Consider the following 19,016-nt stretch of genomic DNA (forward strand, 5'->3'; position numbering starts at 1 on the left):
GGCTTCGAAGGCAGCACTATTGATTAATCAGTTACTGGTCAAGAAGCACTTTACACAGGGGAAGCGTTGACAGAGTCTACACCTATAGGAGGTCCGAGCTAAAAAATGCTGGCCAACTAAAGGCCTGAGAATGGGACTAAGAGACCTTTCAAGAATTTCATCTATCTTGCAGTTTCATATTGTGGATGGACATATGCAAGGGACATTTAACCCGTTGTGATTATTCTAACTGTAATTCCAATATAGCCTCAAGATTCTTATGTCAGTAACTCCAAGTAACACTCTCAATTTGTGGACAATATGACTCCATTTTAGAGCAGAACTGTGAATTTGTTGACTTATTTGATAACATGACATTATCTAGATGTCGGCAAATTTCTAGAGTTGCTGGGTGGGAGTCACTGGAAATTCCCTCTTTCTCTACTTTACTCGAGGCTGGGAGCTTCAACTTTCCACTGCATATCCAGTGTTGAGGCTTGGGATTTGACGATGGGACTACTTGAGTGCGTGGTCATGATGTTCTAGTCTCTAGATGGGTATCAGAGAACAAGGGTGAGGCTGAAGCACTTTGTGCACAGATAAATAGAGAAGGCTGGGTGGATGCTTGTATTACAGTTGATAGTGATGCATTTCTTCATGGAGCTAAATGCATAATAAAGTGTCTCCAAGCAGATTGTAAAGAGCCCATTATAGAATGCTAAAGGGCATCTGATATTGATATGATTCTTGGTTTGACGAGGAAGCATCTAATAGCCCTGGCATTATTGGTAGGTTGTGACTATAATGCACGCAGTGTACCAGGAATTGGGCTTAACACTGCAGTGAGCATAGTCCGCTTATTCAAGGAGGATGAGATTCTGAACAAGCTTCGTGATTTAGGCAAGGGGAATGCATCATCACCTTCAGAGATGGATACATCAGTATTGAACTGTGTTGAACCAGAACTTCCTGGTGACATGCACACTAAAAGAGAGCACCATTGTTCTCATTGTGGGCACTTGGGGAAGAAAGGAGATCATAGGAGGCTTGGTTGTGAGGCTTGCAAGACCCTTTACAATGAAGAAAGGTGTGTAGAAAAATCTCAAGGATTCAAGTGTGAATGTTCAGGCTGTCTGCAGGAGAAGAAGAGAAAGGAACATAAGAAATCCCTGGACTGGCAAACAAAGATATTTTCTAAAATTCGTGCCACTGATGGATTTCCAAATGAAGAAATTGTTGATATATTTCTTGGTCAAGAAACCACAGGCCTTCCTGATCAGCAAAAGTTTGTGAATTTTGTTCTTGGAAAGCCCCTCAAATGGAACTTCTTGAAGACTTCTTAGAACATCATTTGTACTAGCATCGATCATACACACGCCAAAAAAATCCTCCCTCTATGCTCTATGTTGCTTCTGAGGGATATGGCGGCAAGTAAGGCAGGGTCGAATGCACAAGAAAAAACTGGACTTTGTATAATAGATACACTCCACATTCCATTGAACGTGTTAAATTCCGTTACTCCCGATCCTTTTATGTGCTGAAATGGAAATATGTAAATTCAGAGTCCAGTGATGATGACTGGTTAGGCTTGAAAGCTAAAGCATTCCAGCAGCAGAAGAAAAAGGTCTCTGAGGTTCAGAAAACTCATGGTGAATTAGATGAAGATGACAGTGCAATGGAGGTTGAGGCACTTGAAGGATCTCTATTCATAACTACAGATGAAGACATCAAGCTTCTTAGGTCTGCATGTCCTGAGCTGGTGGATAAATTTCAGCATGAAAAGACTGTAAAGGGAAGGAACAAGTCAGTATCCAAAGGAAAGAAGAGGAAAGCGACCTCCACTGGAAAGCAATTCAATATTACATCATATTTTAAATCTACGAAAGGGCTAGTTATGTCAAAACATCAGGAAAATGGTCTATTCGCATCAGATAGTTGATGGCCGCATTGAGTTGTTTATATAGAAGTCGTTGCTTTATGATAGAACCTTCTGCAGATGAATTAAAGATATCAGTAACGTGGCATCGTAAAGGTATCAGATGAATTTAGCACATGGAAAATGTAACGTGGCAATCGTTGCAATATGTGGGCATTCGATTCATCTGAAAGAGCATATGTGGCAGTTTGACCCATATTTTAGCAATTTCCGTGAAGTGGCAAAGCATATCTCCAGAAATTTGAGAGCAGTTGCGAAGTGGCATTCAAAGGTTCGATTGCCTATTTCTGTCTTCACGCTAGAATAATGGAAGGCTTTTCTATCTTTAAGAGCAGATGGAGGATTCTTTTCTATCTTCATGGCTTTAGTTGAAACAGCGCCCCTGTTTTTGGGTCGATCTGTTTTCTCCTAGAATAGTTTATTTAATGTATTAAAAAATCATTTGTAAGAGGGAGTAGAGATGAGGAGAGAGTTCTGAGCGCTGGTGGAGGAGAGAGAACAGAGCTTTCATTGTACAGTCTTTGACAGGGATTTTAATGAAAATACCCAGCTCTGGCTTCTGAGATTCCTGTGGTATGAGATTTAACATTTGTGTCCTCTTTTGTTTCATATGTAGCCTGTTATGTGTTCATGTCATTTCATGATCGTTTCCAATTGAACAAATGAAGTGTTAAGGTAGAATTCATATTTTGTATGCTCTGCCTTTAAGTTTGTTCATATTTAATGTTTTCTTCTGTTTGACAAGGATTCATCCTCTATGCCCTTGTCAGCTCCTCAGCAGTCTTGCCATTCCATTTAATCTCAATTTGATGTTAAACTTTCTTGCCTACCTTGCCTCAGGAGACAATCTGTGTTTTTGATTACATTTCTCTGTTCAAGCTGTTTCTTTGCCCCATGCAGCCCAAAAAAACCCCATCATTTTATTAAAAACCCCTTTTTATCAATTTACTAGCCTAAAATCAGTTTCTTTTAAAGTCATCTCAGCCCCTTTTAGAAAACTTTTGCCGAGATAGACCCGAAAGAGCCCTCTCCTGTCCTCGTAGGGCTAGCTACGAGGCTAAGTGGTTTGATGTTGCCTTGGATTTTGCCTTCCTCAGCCTGAGGCCAAATTCGAGCGCTAACAGGTTGGTTGAGACTGGTTTGGGACCAGTGGTACATACTCTGAGACTGACTTTGAGTCAGTATGATACATCCTCGATCATTTCTTCTTCTTCATAATTCAGACAAAAGCAGAGTAGAACAGAACAATGCAAGAGCAGAGCAAACAGAACAAAACAGTACAGATCAGTGCAGGGCAGAACAAGACAAAGCAGATCAGGCAAAATAGAGCAGAGAAGGGCAAGGGTCAGGTTGTACAAGGCAGTGCATTTGATGGATGAATAGTAACGACCAATAGACAAATTGCAGATGAAGTTCTCCATGGTTGAGAGGGAGTGTTAAAATTGGCAACCAGGGTAAAACTTCATGTGGGTCATCTTATTCATGGCTAATAATATTTTTATTAGATTCCTCTCGTCGAGTCGTCGAGAGGTGTAGGATTGATATAAAGATCATCCAATTCCGATAAGTATTCATGAAGATATGAATTTATTTTGATTATGGAATTATTATCAAGCCGACCTACAACTCATGTAGGCTCAGAAGCCCAACAGTCGCATCTATTCACCCACCATATAAGAGGACATTTCCTCATTTGGACTCACTCATCTCATCACATCTCACTTTCTCTACTGCGCAGATATGAGTCTCTTCTTACTGCGCTGAAATGGGTCTCTCTCTCTCACACATTTGAAGCCGGAAACTGCTGAAACTGAAGCTGCAACTGCAGAAGTAAAGATTGACTTGTGTGGCCTAGAAGATCTCCTCTTTGGAATTGCGTTGTAGGTCCATCTGAACCTCCTTTGAAAGCCGCAACTTTTGGTGGTGGAATGAAGTCAATCCGACGAACGGTTTGCAAGATATCGACTGCCCTAGTTTGAAGCCGGAAACTGCTGAAACTGAAGTTGCAACTGCAGAAGTAAAGATTGACTTGCGTGGCCTAGAAGATCTCCTCTTTGGAACTGCGATGTAGGTCCATCTGAACCTCCTTTGAAAGCCGCAACTTTTGGTGGTGGAATGAAGTCAATCTGACGAACGGTTTGCAAGATATCGACCGCCCTAGTTTGAAGCCGGAAACTGTTGAAACTGAAGCTGCAACTGTAGAAGTAAAGATTGACTTGCGTGGCCTAGAAGATCTCCTCTTTGGAACTGTGCTGTAGGTTCATCTGAACCTCCTTTGAAAGCCGCAACTTTTGGTGGTGGAATGAAGTCAATCCGACGAACGGTTTGCAAGATATCGTCTGCCCTAGTTTGATAATGAAGCCGCTAATGCTGATGCTGCTTATCTAGGGTTTGCTACTGCTGATATGAATCAGATTTATTATACTATTTCTCTCTGCTGAATTATTGAAGATAAAAGAAGATTTGATCAAAGGGTTTCCCCACACATTGTGGGGTTTGTCCCTGGCTAGCCGCCACATCTTGTGTCTCTTGTCTTGGCTTGTTTTCTATCGATCGTTTAATGTTCTATCTGCACTTTACTTTATGTACATGTGATTGCTAATCGGTGGAATATAATAAGAAAAAGAAGTAAACTGTTATAAGCATAGAACATACCATAACTTAAACACTTTTCCTTTCTAATTTTTCATTGACTTTATAAAAGTCACTTTAAAATTAGACTTTAGTAACTTTATCACTTAAAGTCACTTTTAAATTAGATTTGACTTTATAAAAATTATAAAGTCACTTTAGGAGAAAAATTAAATTCTTTTGGACACTTTTCCCTAGGCCAAAGATCAAAGCCTTAGGGGACCACCTGTCCTCTGGTACCAAATTTCAACACTCCCTTTTACCAAGGAAGGTGTTCCTCACCACACCCATCTTGTCTCTGAAGTAGTCATGCTTGCCCCGTGGTAAGGCTTTGGTAAGAATATCTGCAACCTGCTCATCAGTGGGAATATACTCGAGCTTCACAGCGCCCTTCTAAACACAGTCTCTGATGAAATGATATTTGATCCCGATATGCTTTGACCGTCATGAAATACTGGATTCTCCGTGAGCTTAATGCAACTCTGATTATCACAGTAAATCACTGAAGGTCTCAACGACTGACCAAATAAGCCAAACAACATCTTGCGAAGCCAGATGGCCTCACAACTAGCTAGACTGGCTGCCATATACTCTACTTCCGCTGAACTCAATGCTACTGACTGCTGCTTCCGGCTGAACCATGACACTACTGTCGAACCCAACCCAAAACAGCACCCTGAAGTGCTCTTCCTATAAGAAGCACAACCTGCCCAATCAAAATCAGTGTAACCTGCCAATCTCACTCCATCCCCCTGCCTGTAGTCCAGACCATAATCCACTGTCCCCTGCAAGTACCGCAAAATGTGTTTTGCAGCCACCCAGTGAACCTTCCTAGGCTCACACATAAACTGACTCATCGTATTGACTGCAAAACAAATATCTGGTCTAGTGTTGACCAAATACATCAAGGAACCAATCAGCTGCCTGTACAATGTGGGATCCACCAACTCGGAATCCGAAGCATGAAGCTTCTTCTAGTTGGTGATCATCGGTGTCGACATGGGTCTACAATCCTCCATGTGGAATCTGCCAAGGATGTCCACAATATACTTCCCCTGCCCCAGGAAGAAATGCCCCTCCTCCTGCCACACCTCCAAACCCAAAAAGTAATGCATCAAGCTGATGTCCTTCATCTCAAACTCCGCCGCAAGATCTCTCTTACAGTGCTCTATGAGTCTCTCTGCACCTGTAATGACCAAGTCATCCACATACAACACCAGAATGAGAGGCTCCTCACCTATCACAATAAAGTAGAGTTTCGGATCCGCCTCCCTCTTTGTGAAACCCAACCCCTGCAAGTATGTATCTATCTAGGAGAGTACCAAGCTCTGGGAGCTTGCTTCAGGCCATAAAGGGCCTTCTTCAATCTACACACATGGGACTCCTTCCCATGCACCTCAAAGCCCTGTGGCTGCTCAATGTACACCTCCTCCTGTATGAAGCCATTGAGAAATGCAGTCTTCACATCCATCTGGTGGATCTTCCAACCCATCTCTGCTGCTATCGATATAATGGAGTAGATCGAAGTATATTGAGCCACGGGAGCGAAGGTCTCCTCATAATCAACTCCCTCTACCTGGGAGAACCCTCTAGCCACAAACCTCGCTTTGAATTTCTCAATGCTGCCATCTGTAACATGCTTTACCTTGTAAAGCCATCTGGAAGTAACCACGGATTTGCTCTCATGCCTCGGCACCACCTCCCAAACATCATTCTTCATGAGAATACTCATTCTGCATGGCCTCTCTCCAAACCTGCTGGCTAGCTGCCTCATAGCTAGAAGGCTCAGAGTCAAGGATGCTGGTAACCATTGCCATATAGCTACAAAACCTCTCAGGTGGTCTACTCTCTCTGACCAGCCTCTTCGGCTCAGCAACAGATGTGGCATCTCTCAAGGTGTCCTGAAGCCACTTGGGCTTCCTCTTCCCTGAGTGCACTTCTCCCATAGGAGAATGAAACTCCTCCTCCCCATCATCATCAGGAGCCTGAACTCCTGACTGTCTGTCTGCTATCCTCCTGCCTGCACCTGAACCTGTAGAAGCTGAGGTACCGTGTGAACTGTCCATCAGTGGACTCCCTAGTGAACTACTTTGTGAACTGCTCTGCATGTTGCCCAGAGCACCACCCCTCTAGCTCGGTGAGCCACTGCTCACTGACGGACCTGACATCCTCATAGATGTACCTCCTGATCCCTGCCCACTGGATCCCTGCGACTGACTCAACTGCTGCTGAGGGTCTGGCTGATCCAGATACTCTAACTCCGGTGATCTCTTAAAGGCCCTGTCCTCCTCGAACTTCACATCCTATCTGACAAAAACTCTCCTTTGTGCAGGAATGTAAATCCGAAAGGCCTTTGAGGTCTCACTGTAGCCCACAAAGATACTCTTCTCTGCAGTGGGCTCTAGTTTGGTCCTCTTCTCCTTGGGTATGTAGGAGTATGTAATGCATCCAAAGATACGAAGATGACCAATATCAGTGTTCTTCCCAGACAAAGCCTCCTCCGGAGTCATGTGCCCCAAGGCACGATGCGGACTCATGTTCTGTAAGTGAACAGCTGTGTTGCAGGCCTCTACTCACAAGAACAATGGCAACCCCTGATCATGTAACATGGCTTTGGCAGCCCCTACGATGGATCTGTTCTTCCTCTCTGCAACCCCGTTCTGCTGGGGGTTGTAAGGAACAGTGAACTCCCTCCTAATGCCCGCCTCCGCACAATAATCAACAAACTCTCCAAGGGTGTACTCTCCCCCATTGTCCGACCTCAGGGACTTGATCTTCCGACCTGTCTGTGTCTCCACAAGAGCTCTAAACTCCTGAAACTGCTTGAAGACCTCACTCTTGGTCTTCAAGAAATAAATCCAGGTCCTCCTAGAGTGGTCATCAATGAATAAAACATAGTACTCATATCCACTCAAGGAAACATGAGACATCCGATCGCTCACATCAGAATGAATTAAATCAAGTATCCCAGTCGCTCTGCTGTCACTGCTGGGAAAAGGGGATTTGGCAAACTTGCCCATCGCACATCCTCTACAAGTATCAAAGTGATCAGTACTGAAATCTGGCACACCTGTAGTGATCTCCCGCAATGTCCTCAAGGCTCCATGATACATATGTCCCATCCTGCGGTGCCAAATCTCACACAGCTCAGAACTGCTAGCTCCGCTGTCGGTACTACTGCTCAATGCCACAAGGGACTGGAATGCAAACTTGTACACCTTTGCATGGCGTACACCTATCACTCTAGCTGAATCAGCTGGAGTGCCCCTGGGATACATCAACACCTGTCCTCCCCTGAACAGTATCTCATATCCTCTGTCCTCCAAAGCTGAGAGGGATATGAGGTTCTTCCTCATCCCTGGCACATAAAGAACATCTGACACCTTCAAGGGAGGTTTGGACTCCCTCTGAAATGTCAGAGTCCCCACACCGACTGCTCTAACAACTCTGTCATCACCGAGTACTACCTCTATATCAGTGCCACTCTCTGAAAGCTCTGAGAAGTACTCACGGACTCTGTCATGTGAGGTGAAGCCCCACTGTCCACATACCAGATACCCGGAGATGCTCCGCCAATCGAGGGAAAAGCATGCTCCCTCTGAACCTGTGTGGCAGGTGATCCTGCACTAGAGGACTCATACGCAGTGAACCCAAACTCCCGGTCAAAACGAACTGCAAAGTCCTCAACCTCTGCTGAAGCTGTCACGCTCTGGTTCCTCCCCTTCCTTCTTCTTCTTCGGACACACAACTGCATAGTGTCCCATCTTTTGACAATTCCAACACTTCACCTTGGAATAGTCCTTCTGTGTGTTACCCTGTTTACCTTTACCTCTGCCTTTGCCCCCACCATTGCTTGTGGAAGCCTGCTTTTTCCCTTTGCCTTTCTTGCCTCCTGCCGACGGTGCTACATCTTCATCCTTCTCAACTGGCTTGGTTGCCCCAAGCTGACCTTTCCTGATCTCTGTCTGAATGCAATCATCCCAAAACCTCTCCCATGTGGGAAGGGTCTCACGTGCACAAACCCCATCAGCAAAGTTCATCCATGAACGGAGGAGGCCATTCACTACAATCCACACCAACTCAGTGGGTTGAATGGCCTCTCCAATTGCTGCCAACTCATCTCTCACATTACTAATCTTTGTGAGATATCCAGCTGCACTATCATTACCCATCTTAATGTTCTTCAGCTTCTCCTTCAAGACCATTTTCCGATTCTCACTGGTACTCTGATAGAGATTGGACAATGCTGTCCACATCTCATGGGCATTTGCTCTTTCCTCTCACATGAAGAATGCAATGGTCTTTGACTCCGTCTAGAATCAGCGTCTTACCCTTGTTGTTCTTTTTATTATACTCAACCAACCGAGTAGCATCAGTAGGCACAACAACAAAGTTCTGTGTGGTATGCACCATGATATCCCAGACTTCTGCCTCCTCAAAGATGCTCTGCATTCTCTCCTTCCAAACACTGTAATTTGTATGCCCATCCAACCTATCCTCCACCCTCAATCCCAATGACATCCTGCTGTCCTAAAACTAAAAAAATAGCACTGCTGTAGTAAAGATAAAACTGTTGTTTGTAAAAAATCAGCTTGCTGGAATTTTCTGACTGAAAAATCAGCAGGCTGTAATTTTCCTCCTTGCTATCCCAAACTGCACTTCAGCACTCAAGCTCTGATACCATGTAAAAATTTCTGTTTTCCCACCCCGGTTTTCAGTTTCACCTTATTTCTCCCATGTAGTTAAATGCCCTTTCCCATATCCATACATTCAACAACTAAAAAAATAAATTTTTTGCTGAAAACACAAATTCTGGAAATTTTACAGAATGCTGGAAAATGCAGAAATAAAATATCAGCAGGTACAAACAGTGATTTAACACATTTGAACACAGTGATTTTTGGTCAAGTGACCCTGGAAAAACCCCCTACAACTCTTGGGGAAAACCAGTTCGAGAGTTCTTCTTTATTTCTGGAAAATGCCTTTTTTTACAGTGAGAAATATTCAGCAAAAAATCAGCAAGCAAATTTTACAACTTATCTCTTTTTCTGTGCCTCACAGCCAACTGGAAAATACAGCAAACAGGACAACAATAAATGTTGTACAGCCTCCTCGATTTTCGTGCCCACTTTCAGCCTTAAATGTTGTTGTACGGCCTGCAATAAATGCGTTGTACGGACCTCGATTTGCGTGCAAAAAAAACAGCAATACACTATACGGATTTCCTTGGAAAACATGCCAACGAACTGCTCCTCGATTTTTGTGCAAACTACTCCTCGATTTCTATGCAAAAAGTTGTACGGATTTCTAGAAAATCATGCCAAAATCTACCTTTCACTGTGTGCTGAATCAACTATACAAATTTGCTAAACTGCTGCCCTGGAATGTGTGCCAAGATGCTGTCTCCTTCTCCTCCCTGTTCAGAAATCTCTCTTGCTATCTTTCTCTCTCTCTCTCTCTCAATCTGCTCATGAAAGAATGAATGACCTTTTCCTCATTTTCCTCCCTTAATCCAACCCTAAGTGACTTTTGGGTGATCCCTAAATCCAATGGCTGAAATAGATTGAGATCTAGGGCTGAGATTAAATGCTCATTTAAATCTCACTTTCTATTTTTTAATTCACCCCACTTTAATAAAGACCCACTTAGTCATTTATTTCCGAAGTCACTTTTCATTTTTAATTTTTCATTGACTTTATAAAAGTCAATTTAAAATTAGACTTTAGTAACTTTATCACTTAAAGTCACTTTTAAATTAATTTGACTTTATAAAAATTATAAAGTCACTTTAGGAGAAAAATTAAATTCTTTTGGACACTTTTCCCTAGGCCAAAGATCAAAGCCTTAGGGACCACCTGTCCTCCGGTACCAAATTTCAACAGGAGTTACGATTTGTACTTCTTCTATTAATTCATCACAGGTTCAAGCCTTTTAAAGATTAACCCATTCAGCAGAGTCGCTTGACCTTCGGCTTCCTTCTTTCTCATTTGATCTTCGACTTCCTCTGTCTCTTCAAGTTCACGAGTTGTGAACACTTCTTTATGCTCTATTTTTATGCCCGAGATAGAAACTCAGAACTGAAGTGTTTTAACTCATTTTTATACGAGTTTCACCAATGACCAAAGGACACGTCTATTGGAGAGAGGCCGACTTGTATATTAAAAATATACATCAGAGAGTCTTTTATCCATAGACTTGATTATTCACGGAAACCTTATAAGAGCTGCTATGCCCACATGGAGGTCCCACATGTCACATCATCACCTTTAATCTCGCAATCGCAATTTCATGAGAATCGAAGTCATTCCTTTAATCCCGCAATCGTAACTTCATAAAAATCAGAGGTTTTACAAGTGTGCACATGCTCTGTCCTCCGATGTAGTGGACGCGATATTCAATGAACTATTTTTAATGAATCCATCAGGTCCACAATATTATCGCAATCGGCGGTTGGGTTCACAAGTCTTATCGCAATCGGCGGTCCGACGGTGACAACTCTTATGATTTGCGTAACTTCCCCGATATCTGGACGCGATACTACATAAAGGTATGTTCTAATGGAGCTATCGGGTCCGCATATTATATCACAATCTATGGTTTGCGGGACTTCGACTGGCACACGGATTAAAACAGCCTTAACCCCCACAGTTGACTGTGATCTAAGAGTTGAATATGAGATCGACGGCTAGGATTGAGTGCGGGACTTCAGCCACGATCAAGGAAATCCATACTTTCCTACCCCCGCAGTTGCTAATCACCGTCGATCTAACAGATCTATCGATCTGACGATCCAGATCTATTCCTCCACCATTCTTCTTTCGCAAGCACTTGGGTTTGATCTCCGTCGTTCATTTCTTGACTCCATTATATTGCAATCGGGGTTTTGAGCAGTGTTTACATAAATTAATATAATAGAACCACCGATAATACAACAATATAATTTCTCTGATAAAGCGTCGATATCATAACGCCTCCCTATAAATTACTTCCGATAAATTGCTTCTCTTCTCTTGCTAGCTTTCAATGACTTCTTTCTCTTACTCTTTGGCTTTCCTCCACTTCCGATAGCCTTCCTCCTTGGTTCCACTATTCCTATAACATTTGTATTCAATCCTTGGATCCTCCATGGGCAGTATTAAAATCAATGGGCATTAATAGGAAACATCATGTATTAAGGAATTTTCCATCACAAACACTGTTATATTGACATCAATGACAACCTAGATAAACACCATGAAAACGCAACTGTTGTCATGCTTAGCAGAAGGAAGGTCCAATATGTAATCTATGGAGATGGATTCCCAAGGTCGACTAGGAGTAGGCAAAGGAGTGTATAGGCCTTGCTTCTTGATGGTTGGTTTGGCAATGACGCAAAAAGTGCGGATCTGATGTACTTCCCAACATCTTGTCGAAGTTTCGGCCAATAAAAATACTTCTATAGCACTGCCATTGTTTTCTCTACCCCGAAATATCTATAGCGCATTGCCCAAATCATCTTGGCACGCTCACTTGGAGGAACACAGAGGTGTCCCAAGTGGCATAACAATGCATGTTGGAGGTGAAAATTTCGAACTTGCTTGCCTTCGAAGAGCGTTTGGTATGTGTTACCGAATTCTAGATCGCTCTTGTAAAGATGCGGCCACCCCGCAGTCTTGTGCCCATAAGACTCGAGCACAGTGGTCAGCGACATGACCGACGGTCGGCTGAGGCAGTCTGCAATATTGTTGGTGCTTCTCTTCTTGTACTTAATGTTCAAATGGAACTGTTGCAGGTATGTGGAACATTTCTGATGGCGAACGTTCTGCAACTTCCCCTGTGTATGTATGAACTGTAGAGGTTGGTTGTCTGTGGATGAACATTTCCTTTCCCAGAATGTAATGCTTCCATTGTCAGTAAGCCTATGGTGAGCGCCAGTATTGTAGCAAGAATGCTGCAACTCCTAGGCTGCCAACTTTACTTTTATCAACCCAGTAGTTCGTAACAAACTTGGAAACGTCGGTGTTGTATGCACAAGTACTAGTTCTCACTGCAAGTTGTCACTTGGTCAGTCAGCGCAAGATCACTAGGAGCTCAAGCCAACCTCTATAGATTTCAAAAGAAGCTCTAGTTGTGATGAAAGGAAAAAAAGATTACTCTACAGATGCTATTCTAACTGCAGAAAGGAGAAAGACTGGAAGATAAAGAAAAACCTAGTAAAGCCTAATTAACAAGCCAATTCTACTTCTGCCAAAAGCACTATGAAAACCATGAAATAAATGCCATTACCTACTCAAGGAAGTAAACAACATCCAACCATGCTAATTCTGGAAGTAAATAAGCAAAAAACATATTTTTGGATTTTTATGTGTTTTTATGTGAATTTAATCATGCATCTAATTTATTGTGTGTGAGTGTGGCAGCGAACAAGTGGTGTTAGAGGGTGGTTTTGGAGCTTAGGAGGATGTAAGATGGTGTGGATAGGTTCTAGGAGGTCTTAGGTGGCCTTCTGGAGGCTTTTCCCGCACTTCGGCCTTCAAAAGAAAGCCTACAGAAAAAACTACAGGAGGACATAGGGAAACTATAGGAGGCCTATAGGAGGAGGCCGAAAGCAAATTTCGCTGTTTTGAGGGGGTGAGAGTAGGTGGAAAAGGTAGATGAAGGTTGGAATGAGGTGTTAGGGCGCCTAAGGTCTACCATGAATCACCAGGAGAGAGAAATATGATTGGGTTTGCTCAAGGAGAGAGGAAGAAGTTCTATGAAAAACGCAGGAAACTAGGGCAGAATTGAGGTGAGGCTTGGAAGACCTATAGGGCATGGATCAGATGGAGGGTGTGATTGCTGGTAAGCTAGCCTACTACTGGAAGAGATCTGCTGCACAAAAACTGATAGTCAACCAAGAAAATCAAGCAACAAATGAAATCAATGCATCCTAGGAAAAACAAAGTTTTGCATTAAAAATGGTCTAAACTATGATGTATGAAAGGAAATGCTGAGAAATGTTGCAAGAAAGAAAAGCATGAAAAAGGACTATTGCAAATCAGGAAGTGGACATGATTAAGGAGATCTAAAGCAAAGCAAAACTGAACTATTAAACTACTAAAGAGCTGCAAACACTAGAAGTCCTATGAATGAGGGAAATCTGTGTTTTTGGGGCAACAAGAGAGTCTTTGCCTCAAATCATGGTCCCAGAGAGAGGAAAAGAGGCCAAGGCACTATTGCTAGCCTTTTGAATCTTTTCTGATCACTGCTTAACCTCCTACAGAAAGCACAAATGGAAGCAAACTACTAAATCATCAAAAGCAACATATTCTTAACCATAAGGAAAATACATCTAACAGCAAATTAATGTTAAGTTATGGTATGTTCTATGCTTAGAGCAGTTTACTTCTTTTTCTTATTATTATCCACAGATTAGCAATCACATGTACATTAAGTAAAGTGCAGATAGAACATTAAACGATCGACAGAAAACAAGCCAAGACAAGAGACACAAGATGTGGCAGCTAGCCAGGGACAAACCCCAATATGGGGAAACCCTTTGATCAAATCTTCTTTTATCTTCAATAATTCAGCAAAGAGAAATAGTACAAAGATCTAATTTATATCAGCAATAGCAAACCCCAGATCAACCCTAAACTAGGGCAATAGACCCTAGATCGAACTTGTCAAGTTTCCATCGGTGAGTCGTTCACCGTGCACCAGTCCAAGACTTCGTTGTGCACCAGCCCAAGATTCGTCGCACACCAATCCAAGATTTCGTTGCACACCAGTGCAAGATTTCCCCTCGCACCAGTGCAAGAGAGAGATGTGATGATCAAGGTGTGTCCAAATGAGGAAAATACCTCCTGTATCTATACACAAATGTTGATGATTGAACAAATGCGACTATTGGGCTTTTGAGCCTACATGAGTCGCTGGTCGGCTTGATAATTATTCCATAATCAAAATAAATTCATATCTCCATAAATACTTATCGGAATCAGATGATCTTTATATCAATCCTACACCTCTCGACGAGAAGAATCTAATAAAAATATTATCAACCATGAATAAGATGACCCACATGGAGTTTGGCCCTAGTTGTCAATTTTAACACTCCCTTTCAACTAGGGAGAATTCCATCTGCAGTCTGTCTGTCGGTCGCTACTATTCATCCATCAAATGCACTGCCTTGTATAGCTTGATCCCTGCTCTGCTCTACTCTATCATGCCTGCTCTGCTCTATTCTGCTTTGTTCGAATTATGAAGAAGAAGAAATGATCGAGGATGTATCATACTGACTCAAAGTCAGTCTCAGAGTGTGTACCACTGGTCCCAGACCAGTCACAACCGACCCGAAGTCAGTGTCATAGTGGGTACAACTCCTACCACTGGTCCGACACCAGTATCATCCTCCACTGGCTCAAAGTCACTCTCAGAGTGTGTAAAACTGGTCCGAGACTAGTCTTAACCGACCCGAAGTCAGCATCATAGTAGGTACCACTCCTACTAATGGTCTCAGACCAGTCCTTCACGGACCCGAAGTCAGTCTCAAAGTATGTACCACTGGTCCCAAAGCAGTCTCAACCAACCCGAAGTTAGTGTCATAGTAGGTACCACTCCTACCACTAGTCCCAGACCAGTCCTTCACTGACCTAAAGTCAGTCTCAGAGTATGTACCACTGGTCCCAGACCAGTCTTAACCGACCCAAAGTCAGCGTCATAGTGGGTACAACTCCTACCACTGGTCCTAGACCAGTGTCATTGATCCCAGATCAATGAAGGTCATCCTAGCATAGGGAGTACGGTAGATACAACGATGTGTCCATCGGTACTACTATGGTCCCTATCCTCATTTCCCTACTCATTAATCAGATGAGAGGTACTTCCCATGAGTCCCAGACTGCATGGGTAGGATGCCTCGACAGGAGAACTAATCAATCCTGTCCACAGGAGAGCAAATCATCATATCCCACAAGAGAGCGAATCATCTTGTCCACAATCGCCATGGAGAACACATCATCCAGGCCTCATAGAAGAACTAATCATCCTGCTACACAATTGTCATGGAGAACACATCATCCAGACCTCACATGAGAACTAATCATCCTGCGACACAATCGCCATGGAGAACACATCATCCAGACCTCACAGGAGAACTAATCATCCTGCTACACAATCGTCATGGAGAACACATCATCCAAACCTCACAGAAGGACTAATCATCCTGCTACATAGTCGCCACGAGGTGTCACAGGGAAAGTTTTGATTATTTTACCTTGTACATGTACACCACCAGGGGATGGTGAGTCTCCCTGTGGTCATATGTCGCTCCAAGAAGTACCCTGCGTCCCCTCGGAGCTCCCTAAGCTCAATACATCATACAAGACCCTCATCAGAGGGTATTTGAACGACACCAAGTCGTTCTTGGAAAAGTCAGGAATTTGAGCTTCCCTAGGGACTTTGTCAAAATGTCAACGACCTGTTCATTTGTACCGATATGTTGGATCCTTATTGCTCCTTGTTGCACCATATCTCGAATATAGTTGTACCTGATATCGATATGCTTGGAGCGATCATGAAATACGGATTCTTTGACAAACGAATCCCACTCTGGTTGTCACATAGGATCATGGTGGTATCCAATGTAAATCCAAACAACTCACTGAAGAGCTTTCGCAACCAAACTACCTCACAGGAGGCCATGCTAGTAGCAATATACTCTACCTCGATGGTGCTCAGAGCCACCATCTTCTGCTTCCTGCTCATCCAGGATATCGAAGCAGATCCCAAGGAGAAACAGCACCCAGAAGTGCTCTTACGATCCATCACACTGCCTGCCCAATCAGCATCTGTGTATCCAAGTAGTCTCACATTGTATCTTAGCCCATATGTAATTGCGCCACGAAGAATCTTAACAGATTCTTGGCACCAATCCAATTTATGTGATGAGGTTCAACCATATGTTGACTTAATGTGTTGACTGCAAAGCATATATCTGGATGGGAGTTCACTAAGAACATTAATGCTCCGACGAGTCGTCGATACTCGGTAGCATTTCGTAAAACAAGTCGAGCAACAGTACCGCTTAACTTCTTGAAATCAAGCTCCATTGGGGTAGTTACAGGCTTGCAGTCTACCATACCGAATCTTTCCAATATCTTCACCACATATTCTCTTTAAGATAGGAACATTTCCCTTGGCTTCTGCCAAACTTCAAGTCCTAGGAAATAGTGCATCCGTCCTAGGCCCTTCATTTCAAATTCAGAAACCAAGTCCCTCTTACATTTGAGAATGAGAGGGTCTACACCTGTTAGGAAGAGGTCATCCACATACAGCACCAGTATGAGAGGTTTGTCATCTTCAACCTTAAAGTAGAGATTAGGGTCGGCTTCACTCCTAGTGAATCCCACCTTCATTAGGTAGCTATCGATCCTCTCATACCATGCTCGGGGTGCTTGCTTCAGCTCATAGAGGGCCTTCTTCAACCTGCACACATGAGATTTTCGATCATAAATCTCAAATCCTTCGGGTTGCTCCATGTAGACCTCTTCTTTGATCGAACCATGCAAAAAGGTGGTCTTAACATCCATTTGATGTAGTTTCCATCCTACTGAAGCCGCAAGGGCTATGATCGAGAGGATGGTGGTATATCTGGCAACAGGTGTAAATATCTCGTCATACTCTTTTTCTTTCGGTTCCCTGGTGTCAGCTTCTTGAGAGCTCCTCACTATAGGAAGATTGTTCATCTTGCTGAGAGCCATATCTTCGTCAAAGGTGACATCATGACTAATCACGACTTCCCTTTGATCGGCTACATAGATTCTATAGCCCTTAGTATTTTCACCATAGCCCACGAAGATTCCTTTCTTTCCAGATGCACCCAATTTATTCCTTTTATCTTTCAGCACATGAAAATATACAAGGCTTCCAAAAATTCTAAAATGAGATATGTCAAGTTTCTTACCGATGAACATTTCTTTAGGAGTCTTGGAACCCAATGCTTGATGACGGCATCAGTTTTGTACATATACAGCAGTGCTTGTAGCTTCAGCCCAAAGAAACTTCGGGAGTCTTTGATCATGGAGCTTGGCACGGACAGCTTCCACAATCGTACGGTTCTTCCTTTCCGCCACACCAATCTGTTCAGGAGTATATGGTGTAGTAGTCTCCCTCTTAATGCCAGCCTCTTTACAAAAGTCATGAAACTCGTTAGATTCATATTCAGTTCCATTATCAGTCCTTAAGATCTTGATCTTATTTTCGGTCTCGATCAAGGCTTGAGATATGTCACAAGACATGACACCTAGCGGACTTCCTCCGACCTGATATAATGAATCAACTCGAAACCCAAGAGTGAAGGCATCTTTAATATTGCTTTTCCATGCACGTACCTTGTCATTAATGAAAGCCACCTTTTAACCTTTGTCTTCCATTGCCAAGATGGACAACAAGTTCTTTTTGGGGTCAAGTACATATAATACATCCTGTAAGTGGATCATATTGCCTTGATTCAATTTAAGAGAGACATTGCCTACACCTTTCACGGGATATTTCATATTATCTCCAAGGACAATTTCCAAGTTAGTTTCTTTCTCTATCAGATTATGTATAACATCTTTGTAACCAGTGAAGTGCCTTGAGGCACCACTATCAATGAGCCAAATTCCCATTGATTCCGAAGGAGCAGAGGTAGATAGAGTAGCTGGTAGATAATATTCATCTTGCTTATTGTCAACAGTGTTAGATTCATACCTAGAATTTCTAGCCTTCTTGAATGATTGTCCTCTTCCTTGACTTCCAGCACTCCTTTTACCTCTGCTATTAGATTTGTCATTCCTTTGATAGCCATTAGAGGGATTTTGATCATCGTCCCGGTGTGAGTCCCTTCTATCAGGGCACTCCCTTGCATAGTGACCTGCTTTATTGCAATATGTAACATCATCCTTTTCTTCCACCCTTAGGTCCATTTGTTCCTAACAGCAGCAGATGCATTTGATGGAGGCTCAGCAATTCCGCCTTTCACATGGTCCAACACTTCCTATTCTACTAATGTTAGATCGAGAGACATCTTCCATCTATGGTAGTCAGAATTCTCATGGAGCTTGTCTTCAGCAGGAAAGTGTGTTGAGGACCCATGAATTCTTTTTGGATAGCATGCCAATCTTCTCTTCGGTGATTACTCTTGCTCTTGCTCGGGCTTTGTCCTCACCTCAGCTCCGACACCATGTTAAGTTATGGTATGTTCTATGCTTAGAGAAATTTAGTTCTTTTTCTTATTATTATCCACAGATTAGCAATCACATGTACATTAAGTAAAGTGCAGATAGAACATTAAATGATCGATAGAAAACAAGCCAAGACAAGAGACACAAGATGTGGCGGCTAGCCAAGGACAACCCCAATATGGGGAACCCTTTGATCAAATCTTCTTTTATCTTCAATAATTCAGCAGAGAGAAATAATACAAAGATCTTATTTATATCAGCAGCAGCAAACCCCAGATCAGCGC

General features: G+C 42.8%; 1 protein-coding gene and 1 pseudogene across 1 annotated transcript in view; one reads left to right on the top strand and one right to left on the bottom strand.

Annotated features, from left to right (window-relative positions):
* The window catches only part of LOC149233861 (flap endonuclease GEN-like 1), a 116,331-nt pseudogene extending 114,175 nt beyond the window's left edge, over positions 1-2,156 (top strand).
* LOC149233862 (Pseudouridine synthase family protein) overlaps positions 1-19,016 on the bottom strand; it is a 336,954-nt gene that overhangs the window by 52,067 nt on the left and 265,871 nt on the right. The gene's annotated exons all lie outside the window — the stretch shown is intronic.

Source organism: Pinus tabuliformis, chromosome J (genome assembly GCF_031772625.1).
Source record: "Pinus tabuliformis cultivar Carrire ecotype Pingquan chromosome J, CPIR1, whole genome shotgun sequence".
NCBI lineage: Eukaryota > Viridiplantae > Streptophyta > Pinopsida > Pinales > Pinaceae > Pinus > Pinus tabuliformis.